Source organism: Aedes albopictus, chromosome 1 (genome assembly GCF_035046485.1).
Source record: "Aedes albopictus strain Foshan chromosome 1, AalbF5, whole genome shotgun sequence".
Taxonomy (NCBI): Eukaryota; Metazoa; Arthropoda; class Insecta; order Diptera; family Culicidae; genus Aedes; species Aedes albopictus.
Genome location: NC_085136.1, coordinates 186,524,289 through 186,545,787, shown reverse-complemented (window position 1 = coordinate 186,545,787; position 21,499 = coordinate 186,524,289). Strand labels below are relative to the sequence as shown.

At 38.0% G+C, this 21,499-nt stretch overlaps 1 protein-coding gene across 2 annotated transcripts in view; it reads left to right on the top strand.

Moving 5' to 3' along the window:
• The first annotated feature begins 288 nt into the window (after positions 1 to 288).
• LOC109419596 (ABC transporter G family member 20) overlaps positions 289 to 21,499 on the top strand; it is a 125,590-nt gene continuing 104,379 nt past the window's right edge. Inside the window, exons 1-2 of one of the 2 annotated variants that reach the window (XM_029856499.2) lie at positions 289 to 1,035; positions 1,097 to 1,286. The gene's annotated coding sequence lies outside the window, so the exon portion shown is untranslated. Of the gene's footprint in view, positions 1,287 to 21,499 lie in introns of both variants that reach the window. The other variant, XM_062846002.1, reaches the window with a different exon arrangement.

The window sequence follows — 21,499 nt, the reverse complement described above, 5'->3', positions numbered from 1 at the left end:
AGGGTTAATATAGTTGTACCATGGTACAGCCATCACAAATTTGTGCAATAATTAGTCAAAACAACCCCCTATTACGGTACTCACTTGTATTAGGTATAACAAATTTCCCGGGATACGAGAATCATAGTTTGCGTTATGGAATCTTTAGACAAGGACCCGTTATATCCCGGGAATTTCGCTCCAGCAAAAACAAAGACAGGTCCTTTATTAGTAATAAGTTAAACAGGTTTAATTTAAAATTGAACGTCAGCTTACTCCTGGTTAGTATGCTACTTCAAGCGTGAATAATGATGCCTTTAGCCTTCCTTAATGCTCCTCTGTTGCATACCGGTTATTTCGTGCGGCAGTGTAGAGCGTAGTGACAAAACTGGGTAATTCTGTCTGTGGTCAAATGCTATTGCTCAGCTGAGACAAAAAATATAGCCAAAAGCCGAAGTACATTGAGGCAGCCCAGCAGTTGGCTATGCTCTATGGTTATTATTGCCTGTAGGTGTTCAGCATCAGGCCACAACTTCTCGGACTCAGTCTCACTGCTGCGTTCGATACAATCAGGTGTGCATTCCCATCAGCTCGCGTTTCAGTTGCCTTCTGCATTTGGTCGCTTAGTTACACGTTCTCTCGAAAACGCGCGTGCTAAGCCTACTTGGGTCTGTTGGCGTAAGGCTGCAGTTTAAATCTTGTGTGCTGCCATCATCATTTTGTGAGTGCTAGTGCTGGACTGTGGACCGCATCAAGGAGAGTAGTAACTACTAACGGTCTCGATTGCTGGTGATTATTGACAAAGTCAAACAGTTTTCAAAATATTTTCTATAAGTGATTGCAAAACGTGGTGAAGAGCGGCAATCTTGTGAATCGGTACACATGAACCGTTGGTGTTGTATAGATCATTGTGAAGAAAAGTGTCTGTCATAAAGCACATTATTTTTAGAAACAAGTTCAACGTGATATAGGTACTTCATCGTGAGATCAATTGCATAATAATTGTTCAATTTATAAGAAATTGTGTTAATGGTGTGAAACTGAGATACTGCAAAAGTGAGAAAACTTATTTGTCAATCCAGCTTTAGTTTCTGTGACTTGATTAGATACCTTTTAGACAGGCACACATACTGAAAATTTGAAGAGCTAGTGTTGGTTGCACAGCATTTTGGATACACCTATTTAGCACCTTGGCTTACACCATCACCGTTGTCACCGTTTGGGAATTCAAGCTACACAGCATTTTCGATTCCTTCTGTGAACTGCACACGGCAACAGACTTCATCAACGAGAATCATCAAACACGAGTAAGTTATTATTTTACGATTCTTGACACCAGATGGTTGTGGACTTATAAAAATGTGACTAATCTAGCGAACGCTAATATGCGCGTGAAAGGTGAATGAATCCAATCATGTTTCCCCAACTCTTTTCCATGTTCTCGGGGCCTACTATGACTATGGACTGCTATGACTGCTGATCCGAAACTGGACGGCCTTGCGAAGTGATGCAATAGCAGTCAGCAGCAGCCAGCAGACACACCACAGTAGGCGAATAAGGTTGGAAGATAAAAATGAAGTTTTCTGAAAGTGTTGTTCAAGGTGGAATTTCGAAGATGTAAGAGAGACAATCGAGAAGAAACAGAGAAAAAAAAACGATTTTGCTTTCGTTTGACGGCTCAAGGAGTAAACTTCGTAGATTGCAGTAGACAAAAACTAGTTTTGGCGAGAGTCTTTGACGATTTGGAGACGAGCGAAAAAATTGCGCTCTGCGTTGCAAAAAGGAAAAAGGGGGGTACATTCTTTATACTTTGTGCTGCAGTTGAGTTGTGTAAAGGTCAGCCAACTGTTTTTGTGTTCTGCAAAGTTGTACTTGTTTCAGCGTTTTTTAATTTTGCGGCTACCGTGACAAATTGCTTGGCGTGAGTTTTCGATGTAGTGAGCATTGGTGGTGTTTACCAGATTCTACAGATGAATTTTTCGAGTAGATTACCACACTGTATTTGGGGTATTTCGAAGAATTATGATAGTTAAACATGCGCTGTATGTATGCATTGTTTATTTTAAGAGATACTATTAATGTTACAGCTCGTAATTGATCGATATAAATGCCATTAATTCAAATAAATTTATTTAACATTTTTGGCTAATTTTGTATTATTTTTCTTCTTGATGCGGCATTTCTACTGCTTCTTCTAGTGCTCTATATGGACTACAACAGTTATAAACTGTTCATCACTTCGGCTTATGGGCCCTAGGTGTTGGCTTTTGTATTAACTATAATCAAAAGAACAGGACATTTTTGGACAGTTGACATCTGTGATATGTAGATGTAATTGGTTTCAAAAATGTTACAACTACATTTTGGGAGCATAGGCATTGCTGTAAAAACGTCTGTTTTTATTTAATTTGCCACATGTACTGATGAAAAAAAGTAACACCTAGGCCTATTTTGAATGCAATCTAACTCATTCTCCTTCTCTCCATACGATAGAGTAGTGTATTGGGACAACACCTTACATTTGCATTTATGATTATAGCTTACTGAGATTATTAGCAATTCTCATGTATTTTTTTCTTTGTTTACTAGGGTGGCTGAAGCTTGAATAAAAAAAAAACATTTTGATGCTCACATTTCTATTTTCATTCTTTACCGAATTGTGAGGAAATTTGTCCCAAATGTAGGATAACGTGGCTCTGAGGTCAGCCATCTGATACTGATGTGTAACTGTTGAAGGTGTATTTTTCAAGTGTTGACACAATGTTTTTTTTATATATCTTCAGCCACCCTAACGCCTACCAAAGTATCAATTGAGCTTCAATTATCTTGAGCCTCATGTTTCTAGTGTTACGTCTCCTAACTAGAATGAAAATTGTTTCATAACTAGTATTCTATAACAAACTGTAGGGCTGTGTCCATCTATATTGCCACCTCATGATATCTTTTTTACTCATCTAGAATATCGTTACATTTTTGGAATGATGGCAAACAATACTGTTGTGTGCAGAATAGTTATCCAATTTCTATGGAAATCCCTATTAACATGAGAAAACACTATGTAGCACAGGTCTATGTGGTTAAATTCAACTTATTGTTTTGGAAACTACAGTTATGAAAAATGTTGTAAAATAAAAGTAGTCATGTACAATTTAAACCACATTTGCGTGGATCAAAAAAAAACTTTTTTGCTCCACACAGCTTATTTGATTCGCCTTCTCCCTAAAATTTGTGCTGATTTGGTTGAAAATTGAGAGTGCACAAGCCCTGAATTACTATGGAAAAATTATGTGTTCCATTTAGTCGACCGTAGCATTTCTCCAAGTGTGCTAAAGGATTAGTTAATTGGTTAATCTCTGGTACACCTAGGGCACTTTATCAGCAACAACTATTTTTTGAATCACCTCAATGCACGTACATAACTTTAAATTATTTGAGCCAAATAAGCCCAACAAACATTTTTGCTGTACAATAGTGGAACAAACTGCTCTTAAATAAACTTTAGCTTGATAAACTATTGTTCAGCTAGTTCTGTTACTTGGAAGAGCACCGTCAAGTGGGGTTACTTGCAACAGTTTAGTGTCGAAACTTTTTTTTTAACTAAATTTAACATTCTAGAATACGAAAAGCAGCGCAATGCTGTTTTAATCTGTTAAAATTTTAAAACTTATGAGAACACCTGAAAGTATGAATGATAGTAGAAAATTTAATTTAGAATGCCGGTTTAGAAATAACTAGTAAGCTAGAAACTGACTTTTTTTTGTATATGGTAAGATACCCAGCACGGACAGAAATGTTGTCTGTTCAATATATCTTTTTCTATAGTTCTCTCAAACTTCGAAAATATTCTTGGTATAAGTACTTCAAATGGTTGATTCACAATGCTTTGATGCCCACTTCAAGCATAAATTTCGTTTAAATCAACATAATTGCACACCAACCATCAAATGTTCAAGCTAAGCATATATGTCATTATTACTTAAACCCTGCTTAAGCCCGTGTTGACCGAACCTCCTGACTGCTGTCTTCTCAGTCTTTGATTAGCAGCTAGTGGGAGCAGTGTCGGTAGTTCAAAGTGGCTACGACGATGTTGTCAGATTGCCTTAATGAACGATATCCAAAGATTTTTTGGCGATTGAACGATCTTGGTATAGTGTACCGTCTACCCCCTCTAATCTGCACATCGTTCAAACTTCAAATGGTTCAAACGTCATTCTGATCATGGAACGGGGTGAAACGGAACGCAGAATCAAAACAAAACAGCAAGAAGGGTTACCATCAGTGTGTTTTTCGATGGTCACAGGGTTACTAGAAGTTCAAATTAAAAATGATCCCCGATGGTTTGCATGAGATGTCGTTCAAACCAATGGGGGTAGACGGTATGTAGCGCAATATATTATAATTAGATCATATTGCGGTGGAGCGGACCTGGTGTGATGGTTAGAACACTTGACTATCACGCTGAGGACCTGGGATCGAATCCCACTCCCGACAAACTCACAAAATGTGAGTTCTTCCTTCGGAAGGGAAGTAAAGCGTGGGTCCCGAGATGAACTAGCCTAGGGCTAAAAATCTCGTTAATACAGAAAAAAAATTAGATCATATTGCACTTAAATACGACCATTATATATCTAGAATTGTTTATTCTGAATTTAAAGCTTTTGATCATTCATAATTGCACATATCCTCATTCGACCAATTTTTGTGTTACTTAAATGAACCATCCGTAACAGTTAGTTTAACCCTCCAGTTAAGGGCTAAGATAGGTTAAGATAAGTATAAGCATGCTTGAATCTGTCATGAGAATATGAGAGCTGTCAAATCATCAACAGTAAATATTCCTTGATTTGATGGATTTAATCACCGTTAACTAGTATATCTCTTTATTGTTGATATTTCTCGGTGAACGAATCCCCACCACAATTCGTTCACCGAGAAATATCAACAATAAAGAGATATAAAACAGTAAATATTGTTGATGTAAGCATAATATGATTGAGTCAACCATATTACATGTTCGACGGAGACAAATTTCGTTCGTTTGAAACAAAAATATTCATGTTTATTCGGTAAACTGATAAAATATTTAAAACTAAAATATTAATTTTAAAACTAACTCAATTACCTATTGATTTCTGCAATACCCATTGAAGAGCCCCGCGTTCCGCCGTCGAGAACATAAACAAAACTCTCAAATTCTAGCTGCAGCACCAAACAAGATTTCCTCCTGCAAAAAAAGTCAAGTTTCACCAAAAGTTTCCACGAAATCCCATTGATTTCGGGAGCGTATGTTATCTACATGATGTTGGCATTGAAAGTGCCACGCGGCTGGTGGTTTTCCTAGAGAAGGAAATGACTTTGTAAATTTAATTGGAAAACAAAAATATTTCCGTAGGGACGACCTGCCACAAAAAAAAAAAACAAATAATTTTACATTTGTTTCTAACATAACCTGTCAGAAGATGCATTTTTGTTTCAAAAATGGATTGAATTTGCTTCAAATGTGACGTTCGATTTGCTTCAAACAGTTTTATTTTTGTTGCCAGAACAAATTGACAATTTATTTGAGTTTACCTGAAATATTTTTGATTTTACCATGCTTTTTTTCTGCGTGTCTAATCAGTTCATAAATTTTGATCATTTAAAGCTTCTGATATGCTTCGTCAAAAAGGGATTATATAAAAGTCAGTGCACAAATATGCTTGTTCGCGACCGCAATATGATTGACATAACTCTATTTTTTTTCTCTGTGAGTGGCACAGTATGTCATCCCACTAATCAATTTCACCCAAAAGCATGGTGTATGATATTTATGGATGTGTGTGTTCCATTTTTTTATTTGTATTAACGAGACTTTAAGCGCTAGGCTAGTTCACCTGGATTAGATTTTTTCTCATTGAATTTTACTATTTGCTGACGATACTATACATATGACTTAATCCAGGGGGATTGCGTCTCTCACTATGCTAAGAACCTTCTTCAGCCTCAAAAACATACGCATACAAAATTTCATCGGTTCAGTAGTTTCCGAATCCATAAGGGTCAGACAGGCAGACAGACAGAAATTCATTTACAGTATACGTTCGATAACTGCAACATGTTTACGTTTCACTTAGCGAACGAAATTCGATAACTGCAACGCTTGAAAGATGTGAACAAGCCATCAATTGACTTTGAATGAACATAAACTTCATCCGACTGTTCATTTGGGCTAACATGGCGAACCATTTTGACGATTTGCCGAAAAACCTATTTTAAACAATTATTTTCCTTATTTTTTTCCTCCTTTGTACCTATAGTGGTGGTAGTGCTCCTATAATGGTGGGTCCCATAAGAATTCAATGGAATGCGCCACTAAAGGAACCAATGTTAAATTTTACCTCCGTAATAGGAACCGTGTACCTATAGTTGGTGCAAGTGACTTATTGGTAAAAACTGAAACAAACAACGGTTTTTACATTTTTCCTAGCAAATTTAAGTGAAAAACTACCGATTTACGTTTTCAGACTTTTTATTTAGTGGTATTATCATTTTTATTCAATTATTTTACTAGAAGGAGTTACTAATAGCACCACTATTGGTACATTTACCCTATGCTTGTGATGACTGTATTCAACCTACTATATTTGGATCATTGGTGCAAATTTGACCTCGATTAGTTAATTTTTCTCGAAGTTAGAACCGTTCTGGTAAAAAAAAATCAAAACTAAAATTTAATGACATTGTTGTGAAAAAATGCATTTTTTCGAGAGAGATCCAAAAAGTGTCAATCCATCATAATGCTGTGCTAGTTAGGGGCTGTCCATAAACCACGTGGTCATTTTTTTGGGACTTTTAGTTTTCGAAGCACTAACTTAGAAACGTGAAATGCTTCTTAAATTGTAGGCAAGCCAAGGGAACGCAGTCCTGCAAGGCATTGGAACAGGAAAAAAAAGTGAGTTTGTTTGTTGAACAATTATTTCAGTCATCCTTGATTCCAACCTCGGCTTGGCATTGTGCCGGATGGAAAATTAGCTATATAACAATTGCAATAAATCGGTAATAAAAAATCCATCAACGGTTGATTGCGTATCAATTTCAATGGCAAACTCTTGTTTGCAACCTTTACAACCAGCTCATATATTGCGTTTATGTTTGTTGAAATTTTGGCCGGCCGGTAAAAAACAATATTCCTACTCGTAAAATCTCTACTATTATCGACTTGGCAATAACATTAATGAGTTATAAACATAAAGCAGAACCGTTTCAAATTAAAAACTTTTTGTTAGAACGTTACTGTCCGATAAGTATGAATTTTTAGACATGTATTGGTGTTTCAGGAATTTAACCCTCAAGAGGATACCTTAAATGAAGGTCCGTTTTGGGACCCTGGGGTCCATTGGACCCCAACATATATTCTCGCGTATCTCGTGATCCTTACTTTTTGAAAGGGTGATGTTTTCAGCAAAGATGTTAGGAAAGTCAAGGCCTATCTAGTGATGAACAATTTAGTTCGGGAAGTTTCCGCTAGGTGGTGCTAGTGAGCATTGAAAAATGCCCCCGATCTACAGGATATCCTCTCTCTCCTCTTCTTGGCGTCCCGTCCTCACTGGGACAAAGCCTGCTTCTCAGATTAGTGTTCAATGAGCACTTCCACAGTTTTTAACTGAGAGCTTCCTCTGCCAATGACCATTTTGCATATGTATATCGTGTGGCAGGCACGAAGATACTCTATGCCAGTGGTGCTCATCCTGCGGCCCGCGGGCCGCATGCGGCCCTCCAAGCCTTTATATGCGGCCCGCGGAGTACTTTAAGACCAATCGAAATTTTTGAACGATTGTTTGAAATAAATCGTTAAATTTATTAAGAAATAAAAAAAATGCTGATCAATTTTCACAGTGTTGAGCACAAATTAAATGAAGAATAAACAAAAAAAAATGTAATCTTGAATCAAATTAGTTGCAGTTTTTAAGCGCAGTGAATGCAATGCTGAGCAAATATTTCACATTTCGCCTTTCCGGAGAACATAAAAACACGAAGCAAGAAGTTTTTGACAAAATTCTCAACAAATCTCGACTTGGTTGCCAATATTGTTTAATTTTCACTGTTTGTTTAAATTTCTATTATAAGACTCAATCATTTTTCGAAACAAAACTTCGAACCCAATTTCAATTGTCCAAGCGAAACTCCTGAACGAACTTAAAGAAAAAAAAATCTCAGGCGACATTCATAAAGCGTCTCCTGTGCCCTTTTGGAGAAACTTTTGGATACATTTTTGAAGAAACTCCAGGAAACATCATTGGAGAAAAATTTCAAGCAACTCTAAGCGAAACATATGGAGATACTCAAATCATCCTGGAGAAAATAAACCTGAAGAAAATCAATGAGAAAGTTGTGGCGATACTGCATGGAAATTATAGGAACATCTCCTAGAAAAATATTCTGGTGCCAGACCGTGCCACTCTAACAGAAATTTCTTAAACAACTTTAGAATAAATTCCTCGAGCATCAAAAAGAGAATTTTCAGGAGTAACTACAAACAAGATTCCAGGACCGCCTGAGGATAATTTGAACAATATATTTGAAGCAACTCATGCAGCAACTTTAGAAGATAATGTAGAAGAAACTTCCGGAAACAATTGTTAAGAATCTAATTTAAGAAATTTAATGATGAAATATTTCATCAACTTTAGAGGACTTATGGAAAGAATTTACTAAAATCTTCAAGAAACTCCTGGAAAATATTCGGAAAAATCCGGATGCTATTCTAGGAGAAATTCTTGGAAACGATTAATGAGGAATTCCTGAAGTAAGTTCAGGTCAGTTCCAAAGGTAAATCTAAGAGGAGTTCTTGGAGGTGTTCCAAGAGAATTCTAGAAAAACTGAAAGAAACTTCAAGAAATTTCTCGAAAACCTTTTGGAGCAACTCCACAAGAAATTTCAGGAGAAATTCCAGCAAAACTTTTTGGAGCGATTCAAAAGAAATTCTTGTAAAAGCTGCTTGACAAGTTCTTGAAGTGGCTTCAAGACAATTCTAGAGGCAACTTCTAAATTGTTTGTTTGAATTTCAATTTGAAGCTCAAACGTTTTTCTCAACCAAACTTATGAATCTAAATTGAACTCCACGAAGGGCAATAGATTATAAAGTTTGACCCTTACACAAGTTCTGAACAGTTCAGATTTTTAATAAATATGCTTTAGAATTGTCCTTTTTGTTGTTTTTGTGCATCGATGTTTTATGCGGCCCGCAGGTCGATCCCGAATTGCAAATTTGGCCCGCGGTATCCTCCAGCCTGAGCACCACTGCTCTATGCCCAAGGAAGTCAAGGAAATTTCCTTTACGAAAAGATCCTGGACCGACCGGGAATCGAACCCGTCACCCTCAGCATGGTCATGCTGAATACCGTGCGTTTACCGCCTCGGCTATATGGGCCCTCCTACAGGATATAACGTACCTAAACAAGCGGACAAGGACAAGACGTACCGAAACAATAGGGTAAATCGCACTGCTGTAGACGAGTAGACATATTTGTCCAGCGGTTCAAAAGGGGTCATTCAAATATTACGTAACGCAAAGGAGTGGGAGGTGGTCTAGCGCTGTGTTACGTTTCATTCAAAATTTTCCATACAAAAGTTGTTGCACGGAGAAGGGAGGAGCCCTTAAGTTGTCAAATTTTGCGTTTCGTAATATTTGAATAAACCCAAGAGGAATCAGAGACAAACAGACGTAACACTATTAAAATTTAAATCTCATATATCTCAGGATCCTGGTTACTTATATAGTTGATGTCTTCGGCAAAGTTGTTTTGTTGGTCAAGAACTTATAGATTATGGACTGTTTGATTCGATATTCCACCACTAGGCAGTGCTAGATAGCATGCAAATTTTTTATCTCATAATATATCAGGATCCTGATTTCTTAGTTGTTGGGTAGGTCAAAAATGTTCAGTTGATGAGCCATTTGATACGAACTCTCCTATTGGGAGACGCTGGTGAGGGATGCTTATTATTTATAGAGATGGTGTCTACAGCTGTTATTTGGCAGGACATGGACCTACCGAATATAGACACTATAGAATCTACAGACTTGGGGAGAAATAGTTGAATTACGCAATTTTAGAGTGTTTTATAGTGAATTTAGCGTGTACTAATAGAAAATGACGTCACACAACCCACAGTCGTTATCGTTCCGTAAATCTCGTTTGGCTAAACGAATTGACAGATCGCTTGGTTAGGGGCCATCCATATATGGCGTAGCATTTTTTTGACGATTTTTGACACCCCCTTTCTCTCCCTATTTTCCCATACCTAATACATGTCTCGTAGCATAATCAGATACTCTCCCCACCACCCTAAAATGCCACTTCATCTATGGACGGCCCCTTACAGTTGTCTGCACCTTGGAAAGCATATGGTATCTATAGTGTCTATATTACAGATTATGGGATATATACAATTATACTTTGATCATAATCTACACAATTTTCCACAGCACAGAGATCAGACATCCAAGCTCAGTTTCAAAACTGTGTGAGGAATTAAACGTTCATTTGAAATGGCAACACAAGTGGCAACATCGTGGTGGCGCTGATATCCCAATGTTCCCACGCTGTTATCGGTGGTGAATATAAAACTTATGTAGATATGCGTACTCACCACTAATTGTAGCAACTTGCCGCATAGGTGACGCTAGTGTTATCAACGCTAAAAAAAAATGAATCCTTGCACAGCTTTCGAGACAATTTTCTATAGGCTTGGATGTCTGTTCTCTGTGATACAAAATATATTTTCAAGAAAAATCGAATAAAATGGAATGTAAATTTCAACGTTTCCTTCCCGTAACCGGGAGAAACTCCTGGAGAGAAATTCCTGGAGGAATCCCGTGAGGAGTTCCTGGAGGAATCCTGGAAGAAATTCCTAGGGGAATCTCGAGAGCAACTCCTAGAGGAATCCCGGGAGAAATTTCTGGAGAATCCCGGGAGAAATTCCTGAAAGAATCCTGAGAGGAATTCCTGGAGGAATGCCAGGAAGAATTCTTGGAGGAATCCCGGGAGAAATTCGTTGAGAAATACCGGTAAGAATTCCTGAAGAAATCCCAGGAGGAATTTCAAGTGGATTTCCTAGAAAAACTCATGCAGGAAACCCGGGAGGAAATTCTGGAGAAAACCCGGGAGCAATTCGGAGACAAATTCCTGAAGAAATTCTGGGAGGATTTCGTGGAGGAATCTCGGAAAGCATTTGTGGAAGAATCCTTTTACGAATTCCTAGTTTAATCCCTGGTGGAATTCCTGATGTAGTTTTGGGAGTCATTTCCGGAGGGCTTTTAAGTGGATTTCCCAGATGAAATCGTAGAGGAACCTCGGGAAGAATTATTGAAAGAATCCCTGTATTAATTTCTGGAAGAATCCTGGTAGGAGTTCCTTCAGAAATTTTGGGAGGAATTCCTGGAGGTATCTGGGTGAGTCAATTCTGAAGTAAATTATCCACCAAATTGGAAGTATTGGTATTGTGAACAGAATGTTATTATATTATGTTATTCTCAAGATATTCACTTCTAAAGAAGCGTACTTATTTGAGGACGCTTGCCACTCGGTAATCTAGGATGCTGGGCATATACGAACTGATTAGCGCCATTTTGCAGAAAAACTTTAAAATAATTTTCATTACCAAATAATCCTTGATGTATTGAACACTTTTGCCGAAGACACAAACTTTCTATACATTCCGAATCTCAAGATATTCAAGCTAAATTTAACTTTCAATCCATAATGTGAATAAACAATAGCGCCACCTACTAAGCTAATTCCAATTCAATTTGTTCGTCATAAGATTGCCTTTGGTCTATTGAACAATTTTGTCGAAGACAGCATTATTCTAGGAAGTGACGATCACAAGATATAATCATTCGTGTCGTGGGGTCCAATGGACCCCAGGGGACCAAAATCGCCCGGTTCAACTTTGACATAAAAAATAATCTATAGTACGCCATAAAATATTTGTTATTTTTGCACAAATAACTCATCGTGGTGTAGTTTGAAGGTACTGTGAAAACGGGACCGATGTGTCAATCCAAACTTTTTTGCGACCACTTCAAAGTGGCTCTGGGGTCCAATGGACCCCAGGTATCCATTAGAGGGTTAAAAGCGTTTAAATTCGTTGGTTGCCAACAGCTGTGAAGCTCTTGTCATATGCGAAATGCGAATACGCAATGCGAAATTTGCATTAAAGGAACTGACCGAGAAAGATGAAATATATTAGAGAGCGAGAGAGAGAGAGATCAATTAAGACAGAGTTTGCTATGGTAAAATCATTGCAAAACGAGCTTAAGTTTCGTCAGTTCCATACTGCGGCTGCGGTTGATTCACATATACCCTCAGGGGCTGAGAAAAAAAACAGCGCTTGTACATACAGACGAATAATTGCCGGGGGAGTTGGTCGCGAGCACTGGACCACCGCCGTGATGACTTTGGAACGATCTTTTCAGTTTGATCTCGATTGCGTCTCCGGTTCACAGAGCAAGTTTTGCAGTGGCGACCTTGACGAATCGAATGGTTGGAATAATTTGTGAAATACATCAGTGCACACACCAAACAAGTTTTATTTCTGTCTGAATTCTTTTTTTTCGTTATGTCCGTCTAATGACTTTCCGATTGAATCAAATTGATGATCGCTCAGCTTTATGCGAGCCAGTGAACACGGCGATGAATATTTTTTAAGGCAGGTACATCGTTATCATTTGAAGGCTTATATTCGTATCACGCATATAGGCGTGCACATGCGTCACTATATCTATCAAAAGGCGAGTAACTCCCCTTGTTGATCTTTTTTACAGATGTTCAGCCAATAACACTAGTTTACAAAATAAAACGAAAGTCGTGAACTTCTGTCAACGACCAAAATTTTTGAAGCACAATTTAACGCTGATTTCGAAACCGTGCTTCAAAAATTTAAAGTAGAACAGTTTTTTTAATTTTAGCTTTAGTGATCGAGTTTTAGTCGAGGCTTAGTCGCCTCTTGTTCTTTGTGTGTTATAGTCGTTCGTTGTTTTGTCAGCATCCGTGTGATAAGTCCAGCCCATGAAAGGCTGCCATGTTTTAGGTCATCGATTACTAATTATTTTCGATGAACAATTAAATCGATAAACAGTGCACGACTCAATCCAATTGTTTCATTTTTGAATCCTAATACTAAGTTTCAATACAATAACACCTTAGAATAACAACACTATGAACCGAACACAAAACTTCAGGTTGACAATTGTGCAATTGTGCAATTCAATATATCTATATCTGGAGCTCGATTTGAATAGGTCGTATGTGCTTTTGTCGATTAAAAATTCGATCAGTTGGATTAGCTTATTATAGCGAGAACCGTTGAAATTGAGCAAAGTTGATACATACAGCATAATCTTCACAAAACAGGCTTTCTGTTCCATCAACAAAAGTTTGCAAAATATCTGTCATATTGCTACAATGACTAAAATAAACTGATCGATTTTTATATCGACAAAAGCACATACGACCTATTCAAATCGAGCTCCAGAATATATATAAAAACCCAGTGGCATACGTGGGACCGCGCATAACTTGCGAACGGATGGTCCGATTTGGGTCGTCTAAGTTTTGTTCTGTTAATTTTCACCCAAGGAAGGTTTATGAAGCAAAAAACATGGGAAAATGGAGAGTTTTTGAAAATCGGGTTGTCATACATTTTGAACGGGGACTTGACGGGGACCTGAACTTGGAACGTCTTTAAGCGCAGTAGGCAAGACAAAGTTTGCCGGGGACAGCTAGTATTTTTTAAAAGTTTGGCATGTACAGGGGGCGGCCAACATGTTTGGGATAGGCAATTTTTTTTCCTCTTACAAAAAAGTTCATCTTGCTGTAACTTTCCATATGGTACTTCAAAAATTCTCAAATTTTGACCGTTTTTCAATCTATTATTTGTACAAACTTGAGCTCGATTGGTTAATCTTTCGCGAAGTTATATCCGTTCTAGTGAAACACTATTTTTAGGCAACTAATTTTTGAACTGTCATATCTCGGAAACCAGTGAACCGAATTGAATGTAATTTTGAAAGTTTATCAACAATATATCAATGCTTCATAAGTTAATAAGTAGTAGATACTTTTTGAATTTAGAAAAAAAAATATGATGAATTGACATTTTTTGGATCTTTATCGAAGAAATGCTTATTTTTTTACATCAAAGTCATTAAATTTTAGTTTGATATCCAAAGAGTGTTTACTTCTGGTCTTAAGATATCTCTTATTCGATAGATTATTAGATTTGGATTAAAGGATGAACACATTTTGTATTTTTTTTTGTGGTTTTGTAAATTTTACTAAATTTCGTATATATGGGTGAAAATGTCAAACCGGTAACACTGTATTCGTTGTGAGAAAATATTACATTTTATAGCGTCGTATCAACATATTGCATTTCCAATATACATTACTGCATGAGTCGATTGAGCATGTAATTTAGTGAATACTCGTGGATATGCTTATGTTTATGTGAAGTGTATAAATAATTCTCAAATAAGCACGCTGTTGAAGCTGAACGTATTGCATATAACGTACATACATATCTTGACATGCATTGCCCTATATAAACTTTTAAAGTTGAATTAAAGCGGGAGGTCTATCCACTATTGCTGACTTACGATTACATTGGTATAATCGTAGTTCAACACTAGTGGGTCCACTTCCCAATTAAAAACAACTTTAAGGTGAATATATGATGAAGCCACACCTCAAATTTTCAAGAGCACAAATCTGAAAAACCGAATGTCGGTTTGCGCTGAAAAGATGATCCGATTGGTAACCAGCTGGTGGTGACCAATCGATCAACTTTTCAGTGCATACTGATATGCGGTTATCAGATTTGTGCTCTTGAAAATTTAAGGTGTGGCTTCGTCATATTGGTTTATATAGTGTAACGTGAGAATACAACTTGCGAACCCCTGTGCACGTATTGAAAGTTGTTTGTGTCTCCTTTGTGTGATTTGTTTTACTCATTACGGTCAATAATATCAGACGTAGTGAAAACATGAGACGGAATGCATGTATAAAGAAATCACCGAAGTAGTAAGTGTCCTTTTACATAAATGTACTATTTTATATGTCAATAAAATGTTTTAGCTTTGTAGCATGCGGTTTAATAAGCTGTGTTTTATTGGCCCTGCTGGAAGAGCGGTGTTCCCGTCCTGTTTTCAACACTACAAAGAACTTCGAAAGTTCACTATCATCACGCCGATGGTAACCTTAATCAGCAGTTCAGGATAGGCGAAGAATGGTTTTCACATAAAACTGAAGAACAACTACCAAGTGCTATCATTGAAAACTGGACGACGCGAAGATAGCTGCAGCAGGCCGATTTACATGCAAACACATTTGCACCGTAGGGTTTTTTGCGGATTATCGCTAATGCATGTCCCAAATGTTTTCCAACAAGCGTACCATTCCGGATAATTAGTTGTATTCAAACTCGAGTGGAACAATAACCATGATACGATGCCGTCCTGTAGGCGAGAACCTCGATTAGCAGCGGAGTAGGGTTCGACGAACAAAGCAGCAAAAATAGTCGTCTCATTATAATAATGCGCTCTGTGGAAACTGGACGACGCGATACGCATGTCCCAAAGGTTCCTGAAGAAAGCACCATGTAAATGAGTTTGGTTGTTTCTTTGCTGCTGTTGCCCACGGATTCTCACGTAGCTCATCGGTTCAAAACGACGAGAAGGGTAAAACTTTATTGATATTTGCCACGAAGTGTTACGGGGGGAGTGTAACGTGAGAATACAACTTGCGAACCCCTGTGCACGTATTGAAAGTTGTTTGTGTCTCCTTTGTGTGATTTGTTTTACTCATTACGGTCAATAATATCAGACGTAGTGAAAACATGAGACGGAATGCATGTATAAAGAAATCACCGAAGTTGTAAGTGTCCTTTTACATAAATGCACTATTTTATATGTCAATAAAATGTTTTAGCTTTGTAGCATGCGGTTTAATAAGCTGTGTTTTATTGGCCCTGCTGGAAGAGCGGTGTTCCCGTCCTGTTTTCAACATATAGAGTAATGCATGTCAATATATATAGACGTTATATATTACCCGTCATAATTATAGAATCACAAAAAGTAGTGCAACAATATTGTATCACCCTGACTCGCCTCGATATCACTTAAACCAGAAAACCTACAAAAATGCCGCCTTCATCAAAGTTGTTGCATTTGGGGTTCTTAATAACTTTGCTGACGACAGCATCTTTGTAAGTCCTCAGGCTCAACAGTGTGGTTACTTGGGTTGTTGACTAAAATTGATTATAATATCGCAAGATTAAATTTTAAGGACAGACTTGTTAGAATCACAAAATGGCCGTCACAATGGCCAACTACTCACGATTTCGAGCGCACAAATCTCCTAAAAAAAAGCAGAGCACCTGATCTTCTAATTTTAAGCTTATCACAGAAGGAAACTTCAAACAACATTGCATTTTATTATTCTGTTCTTGCTCACGAACAGAATAATAAAATGCAATGTTATTTGAAGTTTCCTTCTTAAAATTTGTGCGTTTGAAGTTCTGATGCACTCTTGAAGCGGGGTTTCAAGATGTTTGTCCTTAAACTAAAAACCGATAATTCTTGTTATTTGGTTAGTTAGCAGGGTTAACAGCCCTTTAACAATGGATGAAACATCTGGTTGTTTTGAAAAATGTACAAAAAAATAAGCATGCCTTTTCTGATCGACACTTCCTACCTACAGGAATTCGTCGATAGTATGTTAATAAAATTCAACAAGCATTATGCTATTGTTAAGAGGTCCGAAGATGTGTAAGGAATTTAACGGCCATTTGAAATCGGTAACACAAGTGGCAACATCGTGGCGCTGCAATCGGTTAATTTCCCATACGAATTTAATTCACCACTTGAAATGTTTCAATTCACCACTGACTGTGGCAATATGGTGTTTGGTGGCGTTAGTGTTTCCATCGTGTATTGGTTTGCAGCCTTGCTCAAGTAAAGATTCAAATCCTTACACAACTTTCTGAATGAAATTTGTTCTGGCTTGGATGTCTGTTCTGTGTGCCTAAAATATTATACATTGGTGGTTTAATTTTGGTCTAAAATCAAAAAAGATATTTCGCTCAAAATACTAACATTTATTGAAGTGATTATGAAAAAGTGGATAGTACATAGTAAATGCAACTTGCGGTGATCATGCGGAGTAGAAAAAAAGTAGGGAGTAGGTATTTTCAGGGGGATGACGAAGTGCCCGAATCATCTACCCAGCATTCAATTCAACATGGCGTCCAATATTTTTGTTTTGATTGCTTAATTCATGGAAAAAATGCGCTGAAAACATCGACACTGCTTCGCTGCTACATATAATATCGTGCAAAGTGATAAGGAAAGAGAAACTATCTTCAAAAACAACGTTTTCGTTTGAAATGTATTATTTCTGAAATAAGCACTGGCAACACACGAGCCACACACCCGAAAATCAGGAGCAAGTTAGGGTAAACCGACCAGAAAGTTGGTACCAAAACGCGCCGTACCAAAAATGATGTTGGGTGGAGCGGCGATGTACCGAGTTTGACAGCCATGTCACCCCACTGGGTATTTTAAAGCAGGTGGGGAAATGAAAGATTTGATAGTATTCGCTATGGTGCGAACAAGTGTGAAAAATTGTTTTTATTTAGAAGGTGGAAATTAGGCATGAAGATCATCGGATCGTAAACCTTTGGCCTAACGTCGCCGAAATGGAAACGACAAATTCTTCAGTTACGCCCATTTGAAGGTCATAATTGTTATAAAACTTAGTTTCTTTTAATTGTTTAATTTATTTAATTGTTCTTTGGTAACGTAGTTTAATAGCTAACTATCATTACAATTGATCATCTCAATCCTTATTTTTGTATGTTTATTAATTTAGTTTTGAAAACGGCATTCGCTAAGAAGAATAACGAATGACATTTTGCAGATGTACCATTTTTACAACATATTTTTATAGAAGGTGTATGGTATTACTCGTTAACATTTCCGCTTATGGAAGTCATTGACTAGTAAGGTTGCAAAACTTTCTTACGTATCTATAACATAACAACATTTGATTTTGATAGGTTCATATCTCACCGGTGTTCTCTGAACTAGTTCAAATTTTCTTCAAATCTGGAACGAGAATGAATGAGAAACATTGGTAGGATCGACTAACCGGTGTTTCAAAACTGTCGTCGACCCAACCTCACCAAATTAATCGGTCAGCTTTTGGAGACTGGTATAAAAATTTAACTTGATTATATGCACTTCGTCGTTTTTCGCGTTTCTTTTGCGACAAAAGAAGTAGATCAGTTATTGATTATTACTGTAGTTTATAGATTCCGCCGCAAAAAAACATGGTTCGGCTTATTTTTGGCGTCAATGCAATGTATTATAAAAAAAATGTTTATAAGACCAAACTATATCTAAAACTGTACTCAACAAAGCAGCATCCAATAGTCACCAGTACGCGGTTTGTATTCATATCTGTTTCACGTCCTAAATTCTTCTCCTGAAGTATTCCTACAACTCTTCATTAAGCCTTGAACCAGTGGGGCTGCTGTGATGGTTAAAGCACATGCCTTTCACGTCGAGGACCTGAGATCGAATCCCACTCTCGACAAACTCATAAAACGTGTGTTCTCTTTCTTCGGAAGGGAAGTAAAGCGTGGATTCCGAGATGAATTGGCTTTTTTAGCGGTGTTGAGATAACTCCAAATTCTGAATCTGCATGTCAAACTGAGCCGAAACCCAAATTTTCGTGAATTTTGGTTCCTGGGAACCTATTTAACCTTCCAGGACGCGCGCCATCAAGCAACCGAAACTGCACCGCGCTCGTGCTGTATACGAAAAGCGAGGTCTTTTGGTAGTGTTGTACTTTTTACAACAGCGCGCGCGCTGAAGGGTTTAAAATCAGTTTGAAGTTTGTATGGGAACGATTTGTCGAATCACCCCTCGTCGCATTTTGCACTGGGTGGAGCTGTCAAACAGTTGCCCAGCTGTCAAAAGGTGATTTCAAAAAATATCTTTGTAATTGATTTAGGTATCAAAAATCTGAAAAAATCATAGTGGCTCAGAAAAAGGTGCTCTTCCGTATAGAATAAAAAAAAAAAACAATACTTCATTTTAAATAAAAAAATAACCAATTGACCTACACACTACATTCTTTGACATTGATAATTTTTACTTATAGCAAAAAACAAGGTATTTTAATGAATTTCGTTAGTTTTTTTCGCTGAGTGTACGTTAAATGCAGCTGTCCAGGAATATGTTGTGATATTTCCAGGTACAACGAATGAGGTAGCCAATTACAGTTCAAGAACTCAATCAATTTCAAAGCGTCGAAGTATCCCCTGCCACACTGCCAGAAAATGTTTACATCGTTTCCATCTTATTTTTACATGTACTGTTTTCATATGCGTGTCTATTAAATTATATGGAAATATCATATATAGATTTTGCGAAGCTATGTGAATTTTCCCAATATTTACCATATACCGTATTGATTTCATGTGATATTTCCAAAGAAATTTTCATGTGAAAACTTAATAACAAATTTTCTATTGGATATGTGATTTATTTTTCCAGTGTAGTAAACGTAGCAACTATCATCAAAATTAAAAAAAAAACGGCATAAAAATGACTATACCTGTCGTGCCCCGGCTAAAGCACGCCGATGCCTAATCAACTACAAAGCAAAGCAGCATCAAAAGACGGTTCGTTGACGAGGGAACGGAGCAGCTATGGGAGCTGGTACCTTTACTAGCTACCAATACCATATGGGAACCACCAACCAAAAGCACGAACCGCATGGCGCGACGAGAGCACTGAAAACCGGCTGAATCGGCGTTGTATTGAAGTTTGAATCCGATGTTGTTAACCTACTTTTACTGTGTCATGAACTAGCGACTAAAATCGAGTCACTTGACCTTCAAAAATGCATAGCAAATTATTTCGTGTGGAATGCGTTAAAGGAACTGAGATGCTCGTTTGCTGGTTTATAATAGGAGTGCGCCTAGCAAGCCTTTAGACAAATTGTTGACAAGGCCTCTGTTCGAGCAAATTGAATTATTACATTTGGACAACCTTTGAGCTCAAATTTGTTTAGATGTATATTTTATGACATATTTATCCTCATTATATTGATATTAACATTAATGTAGCACTCTCAACGCCTAATTCCAAACCTAGTATGGTGTTGTGGAGTTTAACCGAAAAAGGGAACCTTTGAGGTATGTGTGGGTTCAATGAGTCCAAATGCCACTATCACTAACTGGTGATAGTCAAACTTCGCTTCCAACTTTCTGTCATCAACAATATACGGTACCCTCTGCTGCAATTGTATAACCTTGACTGACTGAAGCAATCAGACGTCGCCTGAGCGCAGAATCTCTAGGCAGCGTTGCAGACGAGGACGACTCGATATGCGTCCTCTAGAGGACTGCTGGTGGACAGTAAAAGCAGCTCAACTGCGAAAGCACCGTTGGGTACGTGAAACGGAGTCGACATATAGCTAATAATAACGCATCGTGGGAAGTAACGTTACAACATGGAACCCAGCAGTACATAGGACGACAAAAATAGAGTCGGAAGCAGCAAACCCGGAACGGGAGCCTTTGGACGGACTAGTGTAAAGCGATCAAAAGGTGGGAGCAGCGTTTCGACGAACATCTGAATGACGAGAAAAATGTAGGCAAGGCAGCGATGGAAATGACTACGTCAATGCAGCACAGAATGGAAACAAACCAACTTCCACGTTGGGGGAAGTTAAGGATGCCGTAGATCAGCTTCCGTCGTCTTTCACGTAAATCGAATGAGTTCGTGGGAAGTAATCGAGCTGGTTTCATTAACGGCCGGTTGACAACGGACCATATCTCCACCTTAAGGCAAATCCTCCAGGAAGTTGTACCTACTATGCGCTCTAATCACCCTCGCTCCAAATGTGCCATGTACAATACGCTTTTGAGACCGGTGGTCCTCTACGGACATGACACTTGGACCATGCTCGAGGAGGACTTGCAACGCAAGCACTTGGCGTGTTCGAGCGGCGAGTGCTAAGAACGATCTTTGGATGCATGCAGAAGCACGGTGTGTGGTGGCGAAGGATTAAGCAGGAGCTCGCTGCACTCTGCGATGAATCGAACATTCTGAAAGTGGCAAAGCTGGTGTTGCTTATTCATCCATTTGGCATAACGCGCGGAGCACAGAGAGCACGAAGGGTGCTATGGCGAGCGTTTTGAGAGCTGCAGCTGCAAACCGACAAATTTTTGACTCAATGCTATCATGAATTTGATCTTGAGTCAGTGGTCAGAGTGGTCAGATTACCTTTCAATAAATACTGTTTTTCGAACGATTTAAGAGGCGGGTCAAGGCGATCCCCTGATCAACGTTTCCCCGTTCTACGGTATACAATTTATTCCTACTAGGGTTTTTTTTACCAAGTACATAGGTGACAGGTTATATCTGATATGATCACAAATCATGATTCTAAATAGGGTCTTGTTC